This window comes from Terrapene carolina, unplaced genomic scaffold (assembly GCF_002925995.2).
Source record: "Terrapene carolina triunguis isolate 2854851 unplaced genomic scaffold, T_m_triunguis-2.0 Scaffold211, whole genome shotgun sequence".
Classification (NCBI taxonomy): Eukaryota; Metazoa; Chordata; order Testudines; family Emydidae; genus Terrapene; species Terrapene triunguis.
The window spans coordinates 5,082,101-5,104,711 of NW_020664562.1; positions in this window are offsets into that span (position 1 = coordinate 5,082,101).

A 22,611-nucleotide genomic window follows, 5' to 3' on the forward strand; every position below is an offset into this window, starting at 1 on the left:
TGGCACAAAGACTAAAGAGGAACGCACAAGACAAGTTGTAAATGCAGACATCTGAAAATGATGAAGGAAGGGGATTAATTTATTTCACATAAAGGGCATTGTTTTCTAATCTCAGTTTTATAATTCTGTGTTTCTGATGTAAATATTTTACAATAATAAAAGTGAAAGAATGCCAGGTCTGAGAGAATGGAGATAAATTTGTATCTAAAATGAGGGACTATTGAGAGATATGACTAAGATAGTAAGCACCTCTAAATAGGAATTTATAACAAAAAGCCTGACAGAATGTTAGCATTGGATACGCACACTGATACCATTGTAATAACTAACAATTGTAAAGCCTTGGTAACAATGGAATAATTTGTTGATGATAAAGGCTTTTTGAAATGTAGCTTTTGTGCATGCCAGATTGAATGTTTTTGCAAAGTGCAATAATCCATGTCAGCCACTGCAAGATATTTTTATTTAAAAATACCACTTGGAAACAGTACACGCACATATCCACACACACACACACTTCTCTGTCACTCTTATGGAAAAGTCCCATAGACTTTAACAGAGATGAAATCAGCAGTGTTCTATAAAAGTGTGATAAGATTGTTTATAAATGACTATTAGATTCGGTAGGTTTTCACAGAGGATGAGAGTCTTTTTATATAGATATCAATAAATATAGATATCAAAAGATATAGCTATAGATATCAATATAGATAGATAAAATTATCCCATACAATTCTGTAGTGGGACTATCATATGCCATTACATTCTATAGGATGGTTCCAGAAACACAAAGAATCTCAGAGTAGAAGTTGCTGGTTGATCAGCCTGTCAGTGCTCTCCCCAGCCCCCTGCCACTCTCCTTCCCTGTCTTTCTTTGGATTGGTACTCAGCCCCCAATCCCTACACCTTCATATCGCCTTCTCCATCTACTAATCATACCCAGAAGCAAAAGAGAGTATGAGCTCCCCACTCAGCCTTAGCAGTTCAGTTCCAAATGTTCATTTTTGAAGTTGTGTGCGCGTGCACGCACGCACACACATGCACACGCATACACACACACACACCCTCTCCAAGAGAAGTGAAATCAGGAACCATAAATGACATGGGGCTGATTCAGAACCCACTGAAATCCATCAAAAGACTCCCATTGACTTCAATGGGGTTTGGATCAGGCTCCAGAAGAGCCTACAATAAAATGCTAGTTTCCAACTTTAAATATTAAAAAGGTGTTATTGGGTGAAAGAAAGTACACTAAAAACAGCAGCAAAAACAGCCAACCTAGCTCCCACTGGGATAATTACAAAATATATCTTGGTCAGATTTAGAAGGAAATGCCCTGGCCATTAAGTGCTGTACAAAAATGGAATGTGTATTAAAATTGAATCCCTCCCCCCTTTTCTATTCCATTTGACCTCTTCCACCTTTTCATACTCATTAGAGGGAGCTCACAGCACAACTTGGAGGGGTGAAGGAGGGGCTTGAATGCAAAGGTATCTTTGAACCATCTTCGCTCTTCTTTGATCCTAGGCCAGCTGTGTGCTGCTACAGCCCCTCAGCATCGGTCAGTGTTGCCTGAAGGCTGCTCTAACTTGCACAGTTCACCAACAGCCCCAAGTGGTCAATAGAACGTTCAGGTGTCACTGGGGTAAATGGATGTCCTGGCCACACCCCTTTTTTCTCAATCACACCTGTGTGTGGGAAGGTAACTATAGGAACAGCTATACTGGTTCAGTGCCACCAGAGCTTTGCCCCCTCCACTAGGATAAACTTGTCCTGGCTGGATATACAGTATCAGCAAAAAACTGCAGAATCTGGGCTTAACTGAGCAGTGCAGGACTGGGTTGTTTGACCTCTGGATCCACAAAAGCTAAGTCAACTTACACCGTCAAGTCACCATGAGTTCTCTTCTTCTTGTGATGCAGTATCTTAGACTCCACAGTGGCTATTGAAGAATATAAGGGGTATTATTAAAGGTACATGTTCCACTTTCTTGCAAACTGTCTCCCCTATAGCAGTATTTAATGTTTTTAACTGATTCTGCTCTTTTCATTTTTCGCATGCAAAACAAAAAAGAACAGGCATCACTGGAGCCAATTTCCTTAAGTGACATGACAGGTAATCTGCATTTCATAAAGAATATTATTGCAGACAGAAATGGAAAAGAATATTTCAGCCATCATAGCCTCTCTGGGGACAGGTAAGAGAAACTGAAAAATCATAACAGATGCTCTCAACTATCCACTTTGCTACAGTTATGATGCAAATAATTATTACTGCCATTATCTTCTAAACCAGATGTCTTATGTCCCCATGAGATACAGGGAAATAAATAATAATAGTAGTAGTCGTAGTAATAATAATAAAGATGATTTTTATACCTTGATGCCGAATTACAACTCAATACATATTTTTGGTACATTTTTTGGAGTTGAAATGCTGAGGAAGAAAAAAAAATTCTACAAATACCATTAAGGAATCTTTTACAGTTAATCTCTAATTTATTAATAATGATCCATACAGTCAGGATGTGCTAATAAGAATGCATAAGTAAGGAAAGAAATGATGAATTATCCCAGCAATGTTCTGTCAAGCGAACCTGGTATTAAAAACTATGAATCACATGGCATGTTTATCCAAAAAAATTCTCTGCGGAGGTAGCCCAGTGGCTTAGCAGCTGTTTTATAACATTGATAACTATGAGACCAGATTTGGGGAAAGAATACGGCTTTCAGATAACATGTCTTTGGAGGCTGAGCTTATTTTGAATATGGCATATTGCCTGGGTGTTGGGAGTACCAGCCAGTCTATACAAGGGCAACCTTTTACTAGCCAGACAAAGGACAGTGGAATTTTTTGGAGTATGGCATGGGAAACAGACTTGTTGGGATGCTGGGGAAAATGGAAAGGGAAAAACAGGGCAAGGGCAAAACAAAAGCTACCTTCATCCCCAAATGCACAAATTCTCAATAGAGAATGAACTAACAATGTTTGTATTTGTAAAGGATTTCCCTTCCCCTATCAAAGTACGAATGATATCACCTTGCTGCTGATAAATCCTTGCAATTATACAGCATCTGTTATTTGAGCATCTCAGAGTGCTTTAAACACATTGGGTCTGGGGTTTGCAAAGGAGCCCAGGGAGCATGGTACTCAAATCCCATTGAAATTCAGTGGGAGCTGGGCAACAAACTCCCTTAGATCCTTTAAAATTCCCAGCCTCAGCCCCCACTGACACTGTGAGGTAAGTAAATAAATATTGTCCCCCATTGCACAGCTAAGAAAACTAGAGCGAGCAGAGAGCGATTATGGCCTCAGTTTTCAGAAACGTCCAATAACTTTATGAGCCTCATTGTTTGTGTGCTCGGCTTTTGACAGCCTGATTTTCAGTGGTGCTCCCCAAGACTTCAACTATAGTTATGCCTCCTCAGCACATCTAAACATCAGGCCTAAGGCATCTGAGGTGGTTACTCACAAATGGAGCCAACTAAAACTAGGGGACGCTTTTGAAAATGTTGGTCTAAGTGACTGACCCACTGTCATGAAGCCAATCAGTGGCTGAGCCAAGGACAGAACTGTTAGACACTATTGCTACACAAACCGTTCAGATATTATCATGATATATAGGCACATACAAATAGAAATCAAACCAAATACTAAAAGAGCAAATAAAATAGCCCTGCAAACAGAGATAACTGTTCAATAGTTTATTACAGATATAATTTCTTCTGGGGCAGAGCCTGGTATGGTCTCAGTAGTACCTGAATTTATGGAACCTAAATCTAGATTTCCTCCCCCCAACACCTTCTTGGCCATGGCGACATTGTTGGATCTGCCACTCTGAATACTTTTCTGCTGTATTGATTCTTGCTGCTTACATCTCAGCCCCATAACCAACCTGACCCATTACCCCCTTAGCCCACAACAAATTATACCCGCACACACATTAACATCCAGCCCCTATTTCACCCTCACGCCAACACATTCCTGATTTCATTGCTTACCACCCGTCACCTAGAACCAGACTCCTAGCAACTTTGGGTCATCCCATAAGTGGATTCCTTCCCTTCCATTCTTACCTCCATGACCCAGATGTAATGTCTTCAATGGGGAGGCCCACAAAGAAGGCATTGCCAAGAAACACTGAGATTATATTCTGGTAAATGCACTACCAGGTATCTGTTGAGGCTGCAGCCAGCTCCTATTGTTCCCCTGCAGGGAAGGGCATGTCTGGGGCTCCATTCTCAGGAATGGGGGGAGGAGGCAATGTCCCTGTTTGATTCTTGACCCTTCGGGATGCATTGCATCTCTGGGGTGATTAGCCTCTGCACTTCTCCAAACATAGGAATGGCAGTTTTTGCTGGCCTGTGCATATGGTGCTTCATTCCCTATGTAGGGTCACAGAGTCTGTCCAAAGGGATAATGACTGGTTACATAATGACTAGAGTAGCAGAGGGTGTTGAGACGAAGTGATGGAGCTGCATTTGGATCTTTCCATGAAAGCTCCCCATACCCACCCTGATGCAACACCCTTTGTAGTGAATCAGAGTCTTTCCATTAACTTCTAAGGGCATTGGATTGGGCCCGTTATGCATCTCTCACTTCTGAGAAATCACTCAATGGTTTAAGGAAAAAATACAGATTGTGATTACTTATCTTTAGTATATTTAAAAACCTTTCAAGTGCTATCATGTCACTTGTGACTTATTTGCTTTTTATGAGGCTCTAAGAAATGAAACAGTTCATTTGAAAAAATCTATTCTTTGAAAATTTAATATATTTATAGATCCCAAATTAACTGTTGAGCCACAGGAAAAAAGAAAAGAAAAAAAGCATGTTACATTCTCCCTTTAGGAACTGAATACTTACCATTTTTAAGATTTATAGCAATTTTATGGCTTTTACAATCTGAAAGCGTCTTTGAGTCTAATCTGTTTTAGGAGAGAAATGCATTGGCTATTTTCCAAACTCATTACTACTAAATTAAAAAACTCAATTCTTAAACAGAAACATTTAGGTCTGTAATTAAGGCTGGACACACAGTTAAGGGCAACGACATCAACCCTGAGTCCTGTTGGAAACTTGGACACAGAGTTTGGCTAACAGTTGCTGAAAGAAAATGCTATCAGCCTGATGCCCCACTGCCTTGTCACTTATGTCATCATTTACACCTAGGCAGTCAGCGTACAATGCTTGCAAATCAGAATGGGAGATGGCTTTACTATGACGATGACTTTAATAATTGTGCTTTTGATTTGATTTTAATAAAACACTTAAGCATGTGCCTAATTTAAGCTTGTGAGTAGTTCCACTGAGTTGCTGAAAGTTACACTCATCTGTAAGTGCCTTGCCGAATTGGGAATCTCAAAATTCATAATGTCTTTTACCTTCTAATTCATGAAAAAGCAACAGTAGCACATTGTCCTTGAGAGTAGTTTCCCCTGTGCCCACAATGACTGTATTTCAAGTTTGATATTTTGAATTTGTGTATGGGAATCTAATTTGCAAGTGACTGCATTGTGAAGTAAATTTATCACAGGCACATTTCAAATGTAGCATTACAATTACTCTATGGGCACTTGCTGAGGATCATTTTGTGGAATTATATTCATGCCTGTAACTATGAGATACTGCATGTGTGTCTCAACTGGGGCAGAGTTAAGGCTATGCTTCTTATTCAAGTATGAGTCAGTTCCTCACGTGAGAAGTACAATCTTGATGCTGCATTTCCTGTTCCCTCATTTTTATTTTATATTCTACCCTTTCTGAAAGGTAGTGTACACTGAAACTATTGTGCCTGCAAGCATAAAGATGTTTTGTCTGCATATGTATTTTTCAGGTTTTCTTCCTTTACTGCTCTTCATTCTCAGGTTTATTTTTCATTGTCAACTTTTAACGTTATTTGTATCAGTAACATTTTTCACCTATTAAAAAAGGAAATGTGAAGTGTACAGTAATCATTTTAAAATTAATTTTAATCAGACAACCATGGAGTCCCTGATTCTTCACCAATTTCTATCTTAAATATTTATCGCACACCCATCACTATAGTATCTAGGCACTAAATACACTGTTACAATTTGCTAATGGTCCAGTTCGTAGTGCATATGAACTTATCATTCCTGGGTTCAGTAGATATACAATACTTGTTGTTGGGTATTTTTGAACATACAGTACCTGATCCAAAGGCCACTGTCATCAGTGGGAATCTTTACACGGACTGCTATGGGCTTGGATCATGTCCTTAGTGTAGTGTCTGCCATTGCAGGGAAACTTCCACAAAAAGGTGAGGTTTCTATCTAGCTCTGAAAATAGTCAGCTGTGAGCTCATTCTAATCTCCTCAGTTTGGGAGTTGTACAGTCAGGGACTATTTCCCATGACAGCCCTGCCTCTGGCTCCTTACTGTGGGCATAGATAGCATCAGGTCAGCTACAGTTGTGTTGCAAATGGAGAACTGGTCTCAGAGCTAGCCAGGCCCCAGCACATTGAGTATCTTTAAGATTAAGATCAGGATCTTCAACTGGACCCGGAAACAAACACTATACAAGAAGTTGTAGGTCTGAAGTGGTTTCAGTAGTCTTTCTCTACTTGCAGACACCTCTTGTGTGGTAGCTGGGGTTTCGCCAGGCTCAATCTTAATTGTAACATCGCCTCCCCTTATGAGTAGGTCACAGACCCATCATGTTTCTCCCTTCCACAAGGCCAAAGGCTGTCCTTGGCAGCAGTCCTGTGGACATTCATTTGTCTGAAAATATCAGAAGCGCATTCACTATTCATTGTTTCTCCTATTTAAAATGCTTCAGTCAGCCAATCAGGCAGTAGAAATGCCACTTGACTAACTTAGTGACCAAAGACACAGGGAGTACAAGTTGAGAACAAGACTGAAAATTATTTGTTGAAACCACATGGTGAACACTTGTGAATTACAAATACATTTGAAGAAAATCGGGATCAGCTCATGGACAATTCACTAAACAAATAAGGAACTAAATTCATAAAGAATACTGGGCCAGATCCTTAGTTAATGTAAAACAGCATAGCTTCCTTGATATGCTCTCTCATTGGACTGATTTCTATGGAGCTATGCCAAAATACACCATCTGAAGATCTGCCCCTGAATTCACAACCAATTTTACTTCTACCTTTTTGTTGCATCTCCCAAGCTGAATCCAGGTGATATGAAGAGTCAAAAGCAGACATTTTGGGGCAAGGCCTTAAAGGTTAAGTTTACCATGTTATTCTATTGTTTCACTAGCTTGTCAGTGCAGTGGCCCTGTATTACTGAATTTGCTTTTTTTTCCTTTTTAGTTGTACTGTATGAAAATGATCTGTTTAATTTTTAATATATTCTTGAATAAAAATTTGCAAACTGGCCTGCTGATTTACATACTTATGGGAAAACAATACATAGAAGCCCAGGATGCCAGTAAAACTTAGGCAACCAGTAAGAATTAATCATCAAAAGATGGAGTGTGATCCAAAAATCGAACATGCATTGTTCCTTCTGTTTGTCAACAGCAAATTACAGCTGACTTTTAACAACAAGAGAAGGGAAATCTGCTGGGGACTTGTGTTTGTGCATTGTACAGGGATCAATACTGTGGAGAATAGCTTTTCTAGGGTTTTTTCCAAGTTGTTTTCTCTAAGCTGCTAAAGCCAATTGTTAGTACTTTTTGATCACCTTCAATTAACTTCTCTCTATCCTGGCTTGAGTGGCTATGTTCCAATATACGGTCATCCTCCATCAATGCACAGTATATCTGTTCGCTGACAATCCCTACAAAAAAACCCCAATTTGCTGCTAATCCCAAACTATATGTCTAATACATTCTGAGGATAAGGTGAGTGAATGAAGTCAAGTGAAACTTGGCTTGCCAAAGCCTATATTGCTGTTTAGGGATGTTGGGATTTTTCAGAATTATTGAAGTTTGATCAAGCCCCTGTCAGAGCCTAACCTTCTCTGGACAGGCCTGATCTCAGATTCAAGCACAGATGAACTATAGTTTAAAGACTTATAAAAATCATGTGGGAGTCACAGCAAAAATGATTTTTTTTAAGATGTTTCAGTGACTGTTGAAAAGAAAATCATTCGACAGTCATTAATTTAACAGCTCATTTACAAGTCCAGCATTCCTGAACTTTCTGAAAAGCAGAATGTGATTAGTGATGAGACGCCTCAAACAGCTTAGTTCAGTTCAAACTCTTGAAATTTGGATACATACAGCCTTTTTAGTGTCTCCGAAATATCTCTCTCTTCCTCCCCACCCAGTAGAGTCTAGCTTAGTTCCAGTAACCACTCAACATACCTTCATTTTGTCCCTGACCTTTAGGGCCTGATCCAAAGCCAATTGAAGTCAATGAACAGACTCCCACTGATTTCACTGGGCTTCAGATCAGGCTCTTAAATATCTGTATCTAAGAGAACTAGTTATGAAATGTTCAATAAAAAGAAATGTTCAATAACAATACGGGAGTGTGGCCTACTGTGTAGGGCACTGGTCTAGAATGAGGAAACCAGAGTCTATTCCAGACTCTGCTACATACCTGCTGTGTCATCTTGGACATACCTTTTCACCTCCCCGTGCCTCTCTTTCCTTTCCCATTCTTTGGGTATATCTACAATTCCAGCAAAGGTGTGATCTGCAGTTTGGATAAGCATTCCTCTGATTGCTGTAATGTGGCTAGCACTCTAAAAATAGCAGTGAAGACATCACAGCATGGACTTCAGCACAGGCCAGACAAGCCCACCCAGGGACCCTGGCTACATACTCACATTGCTAGACTGCACTGAAGCTCATGCCGCTGTATCTTCAACACTATTTTAGCATGCTAGATAAAGAAAAACTAGTGTGGGTTTACCTCCCTGAGCTGCAATCACACTTCTGAATGACTTGTAACATACAGTATGTTTTCTTCGTCTTATCTATTTTGATTGTAAGTTGTTTTAGGCAGGGAAACCATTTCTTAGTATGTGTTGCTTAGCACAATGAGACACTGTTCTTGGTGGAGCTTCTAGGTGCTGCTCTGTTACAAATAATCATAATAAACCTGGAATTCTAACCATCAGCAAACAAACTGAAATATCTAGAGGAACAGACATTTTTATGCTTCGGGGGGAAATGAATAAATGACTGATTAATTGCAGGTCTGACTAATGTTATCCCATGAATCTGAAGAAAGGAACTAAAGTAGGTAGATAAGATGCATGAGACAGTCATTGTGCAAACATCCAATGGTGAAAATACAAGGAACTTATCTTTTACAAAAGCTACAACAGCCAAAGGTGTCAAAGCTGTGCCAGCAATGGAAATATTTGGTCAATAACAATTTTCCCCAGACATCTGGTATTGTCACTTGTGATTTTTACTGAATATCCCCCCTCAGTTAGCACAGATTTGTTTTTTAATTGGCCTGCACTGCACCTGCCACATTCTGATTCCCTGTCCTTGGAAGCATTAGGTGGGGGGGATTTAATCTTAAAGCACTACAGAAAGGGCATGCACAGCAACAATTAACGTTTAAAAGACAAGAATAATGTGCACTGGCATGAAGAGATGAGGAAGAAGAACGGAATCTGGGGAGTAACTAATGAAGAGGATTAATTAGCCATAGCAGAAAGATCATTAGGGGGGCTATCCAAAGACCATTGAACGCAATGGAAAGACTCCTGCTCACTTTAGTGGGCTCTGGATCAAACCCAAAGATTTTAGAAATGAAAAAGCCAAGGATGAGAATATTTTTAACAGGGCTTATTTTTAAATGATGCTCAAAATGGTGTACATTGGAGATAAATTGTAAACAGGTGGACAGGACGACCGGAGGGCAGCACCAGTCAGCAGGTTGACAAGACAGCAGGATGGCAATGCCAATTAGCCAGCAGGTGTGCATGGAGACTGGAGCCGTAATGAGTTGCTGCATCATTTGACCTTATTTCAGCTCAGTTTTTTTCTCCAACAAAATAAAAGTAGAATATCTAGTTGTTGGGTTATCTATTAAATCTCCGTATTTACGTCTGCAAACTATTATTATTATGTATATTACAATAGTGTGTATGTGCCCCAACCAAGATCAGGTCCTCATTGTGCTAGGCAATGTACAAGCACACAGTAAGAGGTGGTCCCTGCCCTAACGGGCTTATATTTGAGTAGATAGGATGAAGAGTGAGAGAGGAACTGGAGACACAGGGAGGATAAATGACTTGCCTAATGTCACAGCAAGGCTGGGAACATTACTCAGCTCTCCAGACTCCTAGTCCAATGCCTTAGCTAACACCACCTCTATGCTTAGCATTAATCTGCATTCTTATTAGATTGTGCAAATTGTGTACAATGCCTAGTGATGTGTCAGAAAGATAGATATTCTAGGAAGAGAATATATTTCAGGAGACCTTAAAAGTTCCAATAATTAGGCTATGCATTTTGATAGTACATTTCTTTCAAGGACCATATGGAACTTAAAAATGTTAATAATGAAGTTTCATAGATAATGTTACCCTTTGATGTAGGTTAATACTATTATGTTGCACCCATTTTACAGATAGGTAAATTACATGATTTGTCTGAGGGCCAAAGAGGGTAGTAAGTCCGTGGAAGAGCCTGGAACAGAACCCAGAGCCTAAGCCACATGATCTAAGAATTGTAAAACATGTCTCCTATACACTGTTTATTAGAGGACCATCATTCAATACTAAACATGTCCAGGATGTGCAGTAACTATGACTGACTGGGTAGTCACCTAGTGCTTGTTTCTACTTCTAAAACCTTGGGCTTGGATCATCCCTTATCCTACTACCTATCCCCCTACTCTTTGGCATCACAGTTCTCTCCATCACAATCTATCCAAAATATTGCAGTTAAAATCATCATCCTATCGTGTGATAGCGTCCATGGCAACAATAGTCTGGCATTCCTACACTGCCATCTTGTTTCTGCATTAAATTCATACACTTTCTCCTCTCACCACCTTAATGCAACTCCATCCATCTATATTTCAGTTACATTCTCATTCCCCCTTACCATATGCACTGCCAATTTTCTCCTTCTGGTGTTTGCTGTTGACCCAATTACACTGCATTTTTTGTGTGAAGCCATTTACACCTGTGCAAATCTATAAATGCAAGAAAATCAGAGCCACAGACGTTTATATCCAGCTATAAATGACCACATCAGGTGTAAGGCAGAGAAGAATCAGGCCATGTCCTTTCTTTTTCTGCCCTTGTTTCATGCATGTCAGCAAGCCACCTTTTATGCTTAGAACAGCATCTCTCTTCCCATGGATCCAGTGGCCTGCTTCATCTATTTCAAGATCAAAACCCATTGCTTTCCCTTAACCTTTCAATGTGAGTGTCCTTTCCAGTACTGTATTCTTCTCTTCTAGCACCTAAGCCTAAACTTTTTATTTCCCCCTACCTGAAGGCAACAGCAGTTGGGATATATATAGAAGGCCTTGTCTAAGTCTTTGGCATATTTGGAAAAATATATCTCTGAATTTTTTTTTTCCAAATGGTAACTATGAAAGTATGGCTATTTTGTATCACCATATTTGTGATACATTGCCATTCTTTTTACATTAAAACAGACTGTCTATTGAATGGGCTTGTACCTTAACAATTAGGACATAATTTCCAAACTGTCAGACGGAGGATATTTTGAATGTTAAATTGTGTTTGATATGTTAATATGTGATATAAGTACCATTGGGACTCTATTAACATCACTTACTTAAACATTCTCCAATTTTTCTGCTAAGTTAGTGTGTAAAAAAGGTACTTGATGTACTTGACTCAAAATGAAGAAATTGTGAGCTACTTGATATACTTCCATAGCAGCATGGTGGCTGAATTTAGCAGATACCCATAGGAAAATAAGGCAAGCACGGGAAACATGTCTTGACGGTGTAAAGTAGAACCTCAATGAAGTCAATGCGTCTTTTTTTTTTTTTAGTAGAAATTAATTGTAATCACTTGCTTGTTCAGTTGTCTTTGCTAGGAAACATTTATAAATTGATGTGCTATAGACTACAACTCCTTCAGCTCAGATACTACACCCTGTCCTTTGCATTTGTACTTTGATATTTTCTGAACATGTTTACCTTTTCTATACATTTATAAGCCTGTTATTTAAAAACATTAAAAAAGATTTGGGACATATTATTTAAAATGGAAACACAGCATGGTCAAGAGCATAAATTAGTGAAGTATGAGTCAGGAGACCTGGATTCAAAGCCCAGCTCTGCCACTTACCTGCATTAAGATCTCGATTTCTTCACCTCTCTGTTCGCCTCCCAGGCTTTATTTATTTTTTCTACTTCAGCTATTTGGGACAGGGACTGTCTCTTATGTGTTTGCACATAGAATGATCAGGCCCTGATCTCAGCTGGGGTACTATAATGGAAACTATTTTTTTTTTTCACTTAGTCACTTAAAAAAAAATCAAGTTGATGGTGTCCTTTGGAAAGCCACTACTTAGTCTGGTATTAGCTAAGTATCTTAACTTTAGAAACCCTAGCACTGTGTAGTGTTACAGTATGTTTTCACAGTTAACTTTGGTGAAACGGGCTAAACAATGTTAATTACCTTTCATCAGGGTAAATCATGTACATTCATTCTAAAAATAGCTGCTATTATTACTAATTATACATTTTATATTTTCTGTACCAGAGAAGAACCAGTACCATAAAGGCTAGAAGCAAGAGTAAAGAAACCTTTGAATCAGTCTTTGTTATGCCTGAATAATGGGTTCAGAGCAGTAGTGACTTTGCAAAAGACTTGAACTTCATCACTTTAGATCTCGTAGCAATTATTGCATACAACATGGTCTGATTAACCCATAATATTAGTCAGACTCACACTTCTTCATCAGAAGGTTCAAATTTTCCTCCAGGACCTGACTGTATGCCCAGTGGTGACAATGTAGTAGAGTACAAAAGATTTGCTGCTGTCCTTCATATGAGACATTTAAACTGATGTCCTTTCTGCCTCCTTTTTTCTTAGCCTTCAATGAAACAAGTTTTAATACTAAAAGCAGGGTATGTGATGTTGCTGAAATCATAATTGCAGCCAAATTTACCTATTGCCCATAGTCACTTGAGACACTTTGATGTGCTTTGGGGTATCTTGAGCTTTAAACAAGTTATGTTAAACTACATTATATTCTTATTTTAATTCTATAGTTACACTAAGGGCCAGATACTCAGCTGATGTAAATCAATGTAACTTAATTGAAGTCAATGGGGGCACTCTTATTTACACCAGTTGCAGATCTGACCCTGTTAAACATTCAAAATACAGCTTTTGGAATACATTTTGTAAACACAAAAAATAGTGAAGTATCCGGACCTGAAGAGTTCAAACCTATTTCAAAGGATTGTAAAATCTGATCTTGATTCAGCTGTTCAGCTTGAAAGTCCTCAGTTCTTACTCTGTACCAGGCAATAAAACAAATCTGCAAAGCACTTTTAATAATTCCTCCCTGTAGATTGCACATGCTTTTTGAATAGGTAGGTTTTGATTGTACAAAACCATTGAGAATAGGAATGTTAATTCCTGAAGAGTGTGATCACAATGGGAAAGGAAATCTGCATTGAAAAGACGATTAAAGAAATACAGAGAAAGGGTAAAGCAAAAAATGGAAGGAATATAAAGTAGTTGGAATTTACATATTCAGGTTTTGTTCCGATTCCACAGAAATATTAAGTATCCCTGATATATGTAACAAGGCAATACTTTAAATCTTGAATTCACTGAAAACAAAAATCTTGACAATATCCAAAAGCTGACTACTTTTAGCAGTAATTGGCAGAGATTGGGTCCTCTTCTGTATTTTGTACAGTGTAAAAAACACTATCAATGGTGCATGAATAAATATCGAGGTAGCAGAAGTCAACTCATGGAGAAACCACTATGGAGACCATACTAAATATATGTTTGGCTGGAAAAGAAGAGAGGAAGGAAATTATATTCACAGGAATCTATTAAGGGTGGAGAGGAGAGAGAGAGAGTGGTTTAGCAAAGAAGATGGTGGAGTTGAAGGGGAAAAGAACAATGGCCAGATCCTCAGTTAGGGTAAATTGGCACAGCTCCATAGACTTTCAACTGAAGCTCTGGCTCAAAATGTATAGCATAAGAAGTCTCACAATCCTGGAATTGTTCAGCTGCAAGAATGTGATGATGTGTGAGGTAAACCAGAGCTTGTGATTGGTGAACAGCCAGGTAGAGCAGTGAGAAAGGGGAGCAGAAGACTCAAGTGTGGAGAAGAGAGTGGAGATGAAGACTGACACCATGGAGTCAAATGGGGAGAGGGAGATGGGGGAGAAGGTGTCTGAAAGCAGTAGAGGTATCAGATGTATTCCTTGACAACACTTCCATTTGTTTTCCCCTGCTACTTTATTCTTGTCTGAATTGAGCTTCATGCAGTTTAGCCTCATTGTAGCAGCAATCTGTAAATGGCATCACTGAGTTCAAACTACTTTTCCACCAAGGAAACTCAGTTGTACTGAACTTTTCCAGGAGCACCTTCCATATCTGTAGCAGCCAAAGTGTGTGTGTGTGTCTCTTGGGTGGAGGGGATTTACCTTTTAAAGGCAGGGCAGAGGGGAGACCAAATAATAGTCAAATGAATCTCACACAAAAGATAATCAAGACATTCACCCAATTGTGCCCCTTGATGAATAAATCCAAGTTTTGATATCTTGATTAACCAAAGGAGTTGTCATATATGAATATCTGCCTTAAATCTTTTGTTGCATAGAAGTGACAGGCAGCTGTGAAAAAAAATTTCCACTCACTCTATACAACCCAACATCTTGACCATTTTTCTAGGCTTGTATGCGCATTACAGCAGAACAAATGGCCCTACACTAGCTACAATCCTTAGCGTATTCCATTTCTACTCTTCAGCTTTTGTATCTTGATCAAAGATTAATTGACTTTACTTCCCTTTGTGAAGTTCTGTATAAAATACCCTCTTGTGTTACTTTAAGCAAGTATTCAGTCCAAATTCAGTTCATATAATCTGTAACTGTGGAGCTTGTGAACATTTAAGATCTTTTTCTTTGTCATTACTAGTCTTTACTATTCCTGTACCTTCACAGTGCTCCCAGGACTCAAAGAGGATGAGTCGCAGGTAGGGACATTATTGCAATTGTTTGCTTTCTTTTTCAATGGCTTTTAATGAGAAACCTGTACATTGTTAGGGCTACAACAGGCATCTCTGTTACTTACTTATAATACTGACTGTAAAGATTCTTCCTCATACTATAGATCTAAAACATAATTAAACCATATGACCAAAACTGTGATACTAAAACTCCATGCCCCAGTGATTATATATGTTACAGCCACAAGGCCAGGGCACTTAGCTTCCACTGAACTTAAAATATATAATTCATCTGCTCTCATAAAAATAGGGGGTTAGGTCACTTTATCTGTCCTGGAGCACTCAGCAGCCTACCAGCTGTGGCTTGAATCCTTGCTGTAAGAGACATAAGAAAAGACAGGCCATGCCCTGAGGAACTTAAAGTACATTCTAACGCTTACAACTAAAAAAATAAATGTTAACTAGTATTATAGAACTGGAGAAATCCCCAAGAGCTTGGTATGGACTTACTGTATGTTAGTTCAGTTGCTCAAGGTCATGCAGTATTTGGGGTGTTCAGAAAAATAGAATCAGGTCCATCAATCACTAACATTGTGTTTTCAATTATTTTCTTTCTTTTCTTTTTGTTTTCTTTCTTTGCCCCCTCCAGTAAATAATTCTGTACCAGACATTCTTTAATGCTAGCTTTGATATTCTCTATCCACTGCAGCCCATATATGCTGCACCATCCTAAGAAAAAAAGTGTGTCAGCATTTTTTGGGCTATAATACATTTTTGTGAAACAATGAGAAATAAAAAAAATGAACTAATTCAGGTCAAATGTGTTTCTGAAACATTAAGAAGGCGAAATTAGAGGGTTTTTTTAAAATCATGATAAATAGTGGATGACTTTTTTAAATTAAATCCTGTGGGTAGGTAATTTATTTATTTTTATTTCATTTACATGTGTTTAGATCATAAGTTCTATGAAGCAGAGACCACCTTTTTGTCCACTGTGAGGGCTCCTATGTGCTACCACAATATATCCACTATATGAATAAATAATAATAATTTGTAGTCTTTGTTAAAAATATTAATAAGAGCAACTGTGAACCAAATGAAAAATAAGCTCCTAACACATATTTCTATTTATATGAGAGGAATAAAGAAACATTCCCTTTCCCTTTAAGAGGTAAGAAAGAGCAGATTCTCATTTCAAGAAGTTTGAAGTAACTGTCCTTTTTAAACAGTCCTTTACCTTCCTCTTATAAGTGACATTGAACCAGGTGCTATGAGAAAGGCTTGTAGTACAGAAACATTGTAATATTCCCAAGAAAGAACAAAATTAGTCCTAGAGTGTATTTTCTATGCCACATTCCACCAGAGGGGGCAGTGCAGTGCTACACTCTTAGGAGTGTAGGTTGCACAATTTATGGATGAGCAATTGCAAATACGTTCCCACAATCTCCCCTTTGAGTTTAAATAGGTTTTTTACAGTACATAGAAATATTCTTCAAAACACTGTTCACATATAAACAAAGCTCTCTCTGTTTTTCTTCAAGTAGTTGAGTAGCATAGAGTAAGCATGAGATTTAGCAAAAAATCTGGAGGAAGAATGAGTGCTAAGTGACAGAGTAAATCTTTGGGAAAGTGGCTAATCAAACCAATACTATGTGTAAGTCAGTATAGCAGCTGAGATGATACACAGAAAACAGCCGTGCTGTCTAGTATAAATCAAATGTCTTATCAATCAGAGAAGCTGTGAGTAGCTACAGTAGTCAAAAAGTCAGTGAGTAGGTTTACAGCTTAAAGTAACTGGTAGTTATAAGTATCTGGCTGGCATCTGAGTGGAGTGACAGATTGCTGAGAGATCACAAGTCTCCTTTAAAAACTAATTTATTTTCATGTAATGTAATAATACACAGAGTAGGAAGTCATAAATTCTTGAGGACATGCTTTATTTGACTGAAAACCTAATTTTTGGCAGAAGTTTAATCCTTTCCATGAACTTTATCCAATATGGATTCTGATTATCTAATGGCCATAGGATTCTTTTAATGGTACAGTGCATACTCTATTGTACACATTGCTCTATATAACCCTTTATACTCAGATTATGGTATAATCTGGCCATTTCCCCTCTGTTTTTGCTATATTTCTAAGGGTTTGGGCATATCAATGCTTTCCCCCCCATTTGTGCTTTAATATAGTTGGGATATATATGTATGTTTTACAACCATACAAGTATCAATGATGGGGTTCCCGGGGTGCAACCTGAACTGTGGGACCACTGAGAACTCTGTCCCACCAACCTGGGGTATCCCTCTCACACTGTGATGCTGTGACAAGCTGCAAACCTCTGGCAGGTACTGCACTTACACAGACATCCACAGGCAGGGACACACCCAACTGAGTTACATGAATGCTTCTCCCGGCCATTCATGAACCAACAATAGAGACGCTTCAGCCAATTCCCCCCAGCTTCCCAGCCTTGCACCCCCACAATTATACCATCTTGCTCTGGTCAGAAGCCTGACCAGTGTAAGTTTATTACCCAGTTCACCCCTCCCTCGATGTGGAGAGGAGACACACTAGCCTTTGTAACCTGAGATGAGATTTCCCAAGCACTTCAACCAAAACGCACTGTTTTAGGTAAAATATGAAACAGATTTATTAACTACAGAAAGATAGATTTTAAGTGATTATAAGTAGTGAGTGTAGAGATCAAAGTTGGTTACCTAAGAAATAACAATAAATTTGCAATTTGAGTTCTATAAACTAAACAGGATTTGAATCAAGCAGTGTCTCACCCTGATAGATCACAGATCTTCAGTACAAGGCTGGAACTCTTCTACAGCCTGGGGCTACCCTCCCCAGTTCAAAGTCTTTGTCCTCCAGACATGTTTCCAAGTGATGAGTTGTGGGGGGAGTGAAGCGAAGCCATGATGTTACTTCCTCTTTTTTTAATAGTTTCTTCCAGCTTGGTGGAAAGATGTATGCTTGTGACATGGGGATCTACCCCCATTGGTCAAGCATTTTTAATTGTCTACGTGCTCTCCCAGAAGTCTTCTGGGATGGCTGTTGGGAAAGTGGATTCCCTTTAATGGGCCATCCGTGCATCTGGCTACTCCACAGTTGTATCTGAAAGGCTTGTTGTGGTTGTTCCCAACCTCACAACATATTTCAGTAACACACACATAGTAAAACTTCATACCTTCACATACAATGATAGCACATACAATCCAAGAGGATATTATTGTTCAACAGATCAAGACTTTTAAAATTATACCTCACACGGCATACTTTGAACCAAACATATCATATTTATATGACAGTGGTGAATGTGGGGGTTCCAGGGTGCTGTTTTGAGGTACAGTGTGCCACATATATATTTTCCACTTTTCTCCAATATGTCTCAACTCTGATCTGGAGAGTTTGCCTCTGTGGGGGCTAGTGTATGTATATTGCATGTTTATAGCTTCAACTCACTAACAGGGTGCCAGCATTGCAAGTTGTCACTTGAATAACTATCCAGTAGAAGCTAGACTCAAGCTAATTACTCATGCTGTAAAACAGCCTTCCAAAGTGACTTTCAGTAACTACTCACCTGGTTTATACCATCTCCAACTGTAAATCTGGGCCATCCATTTGCAGGTCCAATGCATCTCTGATGGACCAGTATTCCTGTTTCTGTACTATCCGTGTGACCTGTATCTCAAATGCTTTGCAAGCTTGGCGAAGACCTTGAAGGATTTTCATTTTACTACTTGCCTCTCCTTGAATGACCCATTGGGGAGCTGGGTTATTATTTTTGTTCCTGAATATTAATTTGTTCTGCTTTTAAACCTTGAGGAGGAGGATGTTGCTCACAAATCCCATTATGTTCCTGAGTATTCTGTAAGAGGCTGTCAGTCGATAGTCTCTTGTCTTATTAGTCTTCCTGTTCTTTTAGTGTCAAACTGTCCTTTGTGTATTATGACACTTAATACATGGAATAAAACTTTGATATTAAAACAATCAGTTGTCTCAAATTTCAAACATTTACAAGGAGAAGAAAGAAGCAAGGGATTTAAACTAAGATTGGCAAAAGCAAGTTGCTATACCGTACTTAAAATAACCTTTCAGCTGAAAACCTCAGTGATAGGTAATTCTGTTTCTAAATGAGGCAATCATTGTTTAGCTATGAAGAATATAATTAATTTGATCGCATTCTATAGTGTTGTACTCAATACAGATAATAGACTTTTTGAGATATTAGCTGTCCAAACACATTCAACTAATTTAACAAATATCATTGTACATTCCCTTAACTGGAGTCAAGAGTAATAAAACCTTCCTCTCTCATTCCAATAAACTGAGATATGCCAGCAACTGAGGTTTGCTTAAACGAATTCACAAAGTTTAGAGCAACAGTCTAGATTTGCTTCATTGAGGGGCATTCAACCGGTTCCTCACTTTCACTCATGAGGTTCTTGATTCTGCAAGCACAGTGCTGTCCAGTATATACTGGGTCAAATTTATGTCTGACATAATTCCATTGACTCCAGTGGAGTTATGCCAGACATCAGTTTGTCCTGTTGCATGCATGGGTCAAAAGAAGAAAGCTGGAACGTGGCATACCATTTCAGACCAGGGTCCATCTAGTCCCCTACCCTATGTCTACAAGGGCATGTCTATACTACAATTAAAAACCCACGTCTGGCCCCTTGCCAGCTGACTCAGGCTTGTGAGGCTTGGCTTATTTGCAGTGTAGACATTCAGGTTCAGCAAGGTGGGAGGGTCCAAGCACTTGGGCCAGAACCCAAGCCTGGAAGTCTACACCTCAATTAATACGTGATAAGTAATAGCCAACATGGATTTGTCAATGACAAACCATGCCAAACTAACCTTATTTCCTTCTTTGATAGGGTAACTGGCCTAGGGGAAAGCAGTAGACATGATTTATCTTGATTTTCAGTAAAGCTTTTGACACTGTCCCACATGACATTCTCATAAGCAAACTAGCAAAATGTGTTCTAGATAAAATTACTGTTAGGTGGGGGCACAATTGGTTGAAAGACCATACTCAGAGTAGTTATCAATTGCTTGCTGTCATACTGGGAGGGTGTATCTAGTGGGGTCCACAGGGGCTGTCCTGTGTCCAGTACTATCCAACATTCTAATGACTTAGATAATTGAGTGGAAAGTATGCTTATAAAATTTGCAAATTACACTAAGCTGGGAAAGGGTGCGGACATTTTAGAGGACAGAATTAGAATTCAAAATGAGCTTGACAAATTGGAGAATTGGTCTGAAATCAATTAGATCTAATTCAATAAAGACAAGTGCAAAGTACTGCACTTAGGAAGGAAAAATCAAATGCACAAATACAAAATGAGGAATAACCGGCTAGGCAGCAGTACTGCAGAAAATGATGTGGGGCCCACAGTGGCTCACAAATTGAATATGAGCCTATTTAATGATACAGTTGTGAAAAATGCTAATATGATTCTGGGCTGTATTAACAGGACAGTTTTATATATAAGACATAGGAGGTAATTGTTTTGCTCTACTTGGCCCTGGTGAGGCCTCAGCTGGAGTACTGTGTCCAGTTTTGGGCTCCATGCTTTAAGAAAGATGTAGACAAATAGGAGAGAGAGTCCAGAGGAGAGCAATGAAAATGATAGAAGGCTTTGAACACCAGACCAATGAGGATAGGTTAAAAAAAAACCTGTTGTCAGGTTCCCCATCATTCTTCTTTTCTCAGGATTAAACATACCCAGTCTTCAAATACATTAAGGGCTGTTATAAAGTTGGTGGTGATCAGTTGTTTTCTATAGTCACTGGAGGTAAACAAGAAGTGATCTGTTTAATCTGCAGCAAAGGAAATTTAGGTTAGATAATTAAGAAGATCTCTAACTGTGAGGACAGTTAAGAACTGGAATAGGCTTTCAAGGTTGGGTCGTGGAATCCCCATCACTGGAGGTTTTTAAGAACAGGTTAGATAAACACCTGTTAGGGATGGTTGTGCTATACTTGGTCTTGCCTCAGTGAGGTGGTTTGATCTAGATGACCTCTCAAGGTTCCTTCCAGTCCTACGTTTCTATAATTCTATGATTCTATGAACAATCCATAACATGCTATTTGCTTAAAAAAAAAAGTGCATCCAACCATTATACATGAGAAATCAAACAAAAATAAAAATCATTAGTTGTTTGCAGGTCATTTGTGAACAGAAAAAAGGGTTTAAATATGCAGAATAAAAGATGTATTAATTTAATTTTCTACCCACTTGCAGTTCAGGCACATTTTGTGTAGTATTTTTCCCTACAATTCCAGTGGAAACAAAGGTTGTCAGAAATCATCAAAATACTCATAATAACGCAATGTTATTCCAGAAGGTGGATGGGGTTTCTGCTGCTTTTGTTGCTGAATGTCAGTGTTGACTGACACTGTGTTTACTTTTAAGGGAAAAAAGAAAACATCAAATGCCCTGTCAGCTTAAGAAAAAAGAGAGCAGCACCTAGGGAAAATGTCACCTATGGCTGTAAGGATCAGTCTAAGAAATTATGTTACCTGTCAACTCTGTGTTCTTGGGGAACCAGGGCACAGTACCCAGCCTGTCTTACTCATGAGAGGCCTCCTCCCCCACCCCCAGACTCTGCTTGAACTAAACCCAGTCAGAAGAAAGACTTACAAAAAACAATGAAAAGGCCGTGGGAGACACACCTAAACCCCTGGGACAAGGGTGACAGGATTAAGGAAACTCCCCTAGCCTCATTTGCATCGAAGATGGGTCAGGGAGGCATCTCCATTAGCACAAAGAATGAAGAACAGAGATTCCAAGGCAAGAACTGTATGGAACTCTGGAACCAGAAAAGCAGGAAAGCACTGCATGATGGGGGATCTCTGCTCCAGATGTTAATGAACCCACACCTGCACACATTCAGCTCAGTAGTTATCAGACCAATTCTAGTAATAAATCCTTTATTGATATCCAAATAGTGAAGCTCCCTAATTGCATTGTGAGCTCCCTACAAGGAACACCTCCCATAGCCAGGAATGATCAGTTCCTATTGTCTAGCCTGAACAAAACAACTTTGGTATACTCCCTTAAACCATCAGTTTAACCATAAACAAACCTAGTGTTCTCCCCTGAACCATTGTTGTTTCCCTACAAAAACACCTACCCATGCTCAAGTAAGTGTTCTGATGCCTGGATCCAAAATCTTCATCAGTTCCATTGGGACTTCATCTTCTCCTGACAGATCATGCTGGGGCTCTGCCTGTCTCCAGCACTCCGGACCCTCAGCTATCACCACCACCTGGGACCCACAATCGATTCAAGCTTCATGGAGTGGTGAAAACCCAGCTCTCTCTCTCTCTCTTTCTCTCTCTCTCTCTCTCTCGGTATAGCCTTCTGACCCTGACTTGTGTGATCAGTTATAGTTTTCTAAACCTGACTTTTATAATTAAATTTAAGTTAAATTTAATATTATCGGTTTTGTTTGTTTGGCTCCCCTATGGTTATTACCTGGCAATAAATAACTTTCATGGTTA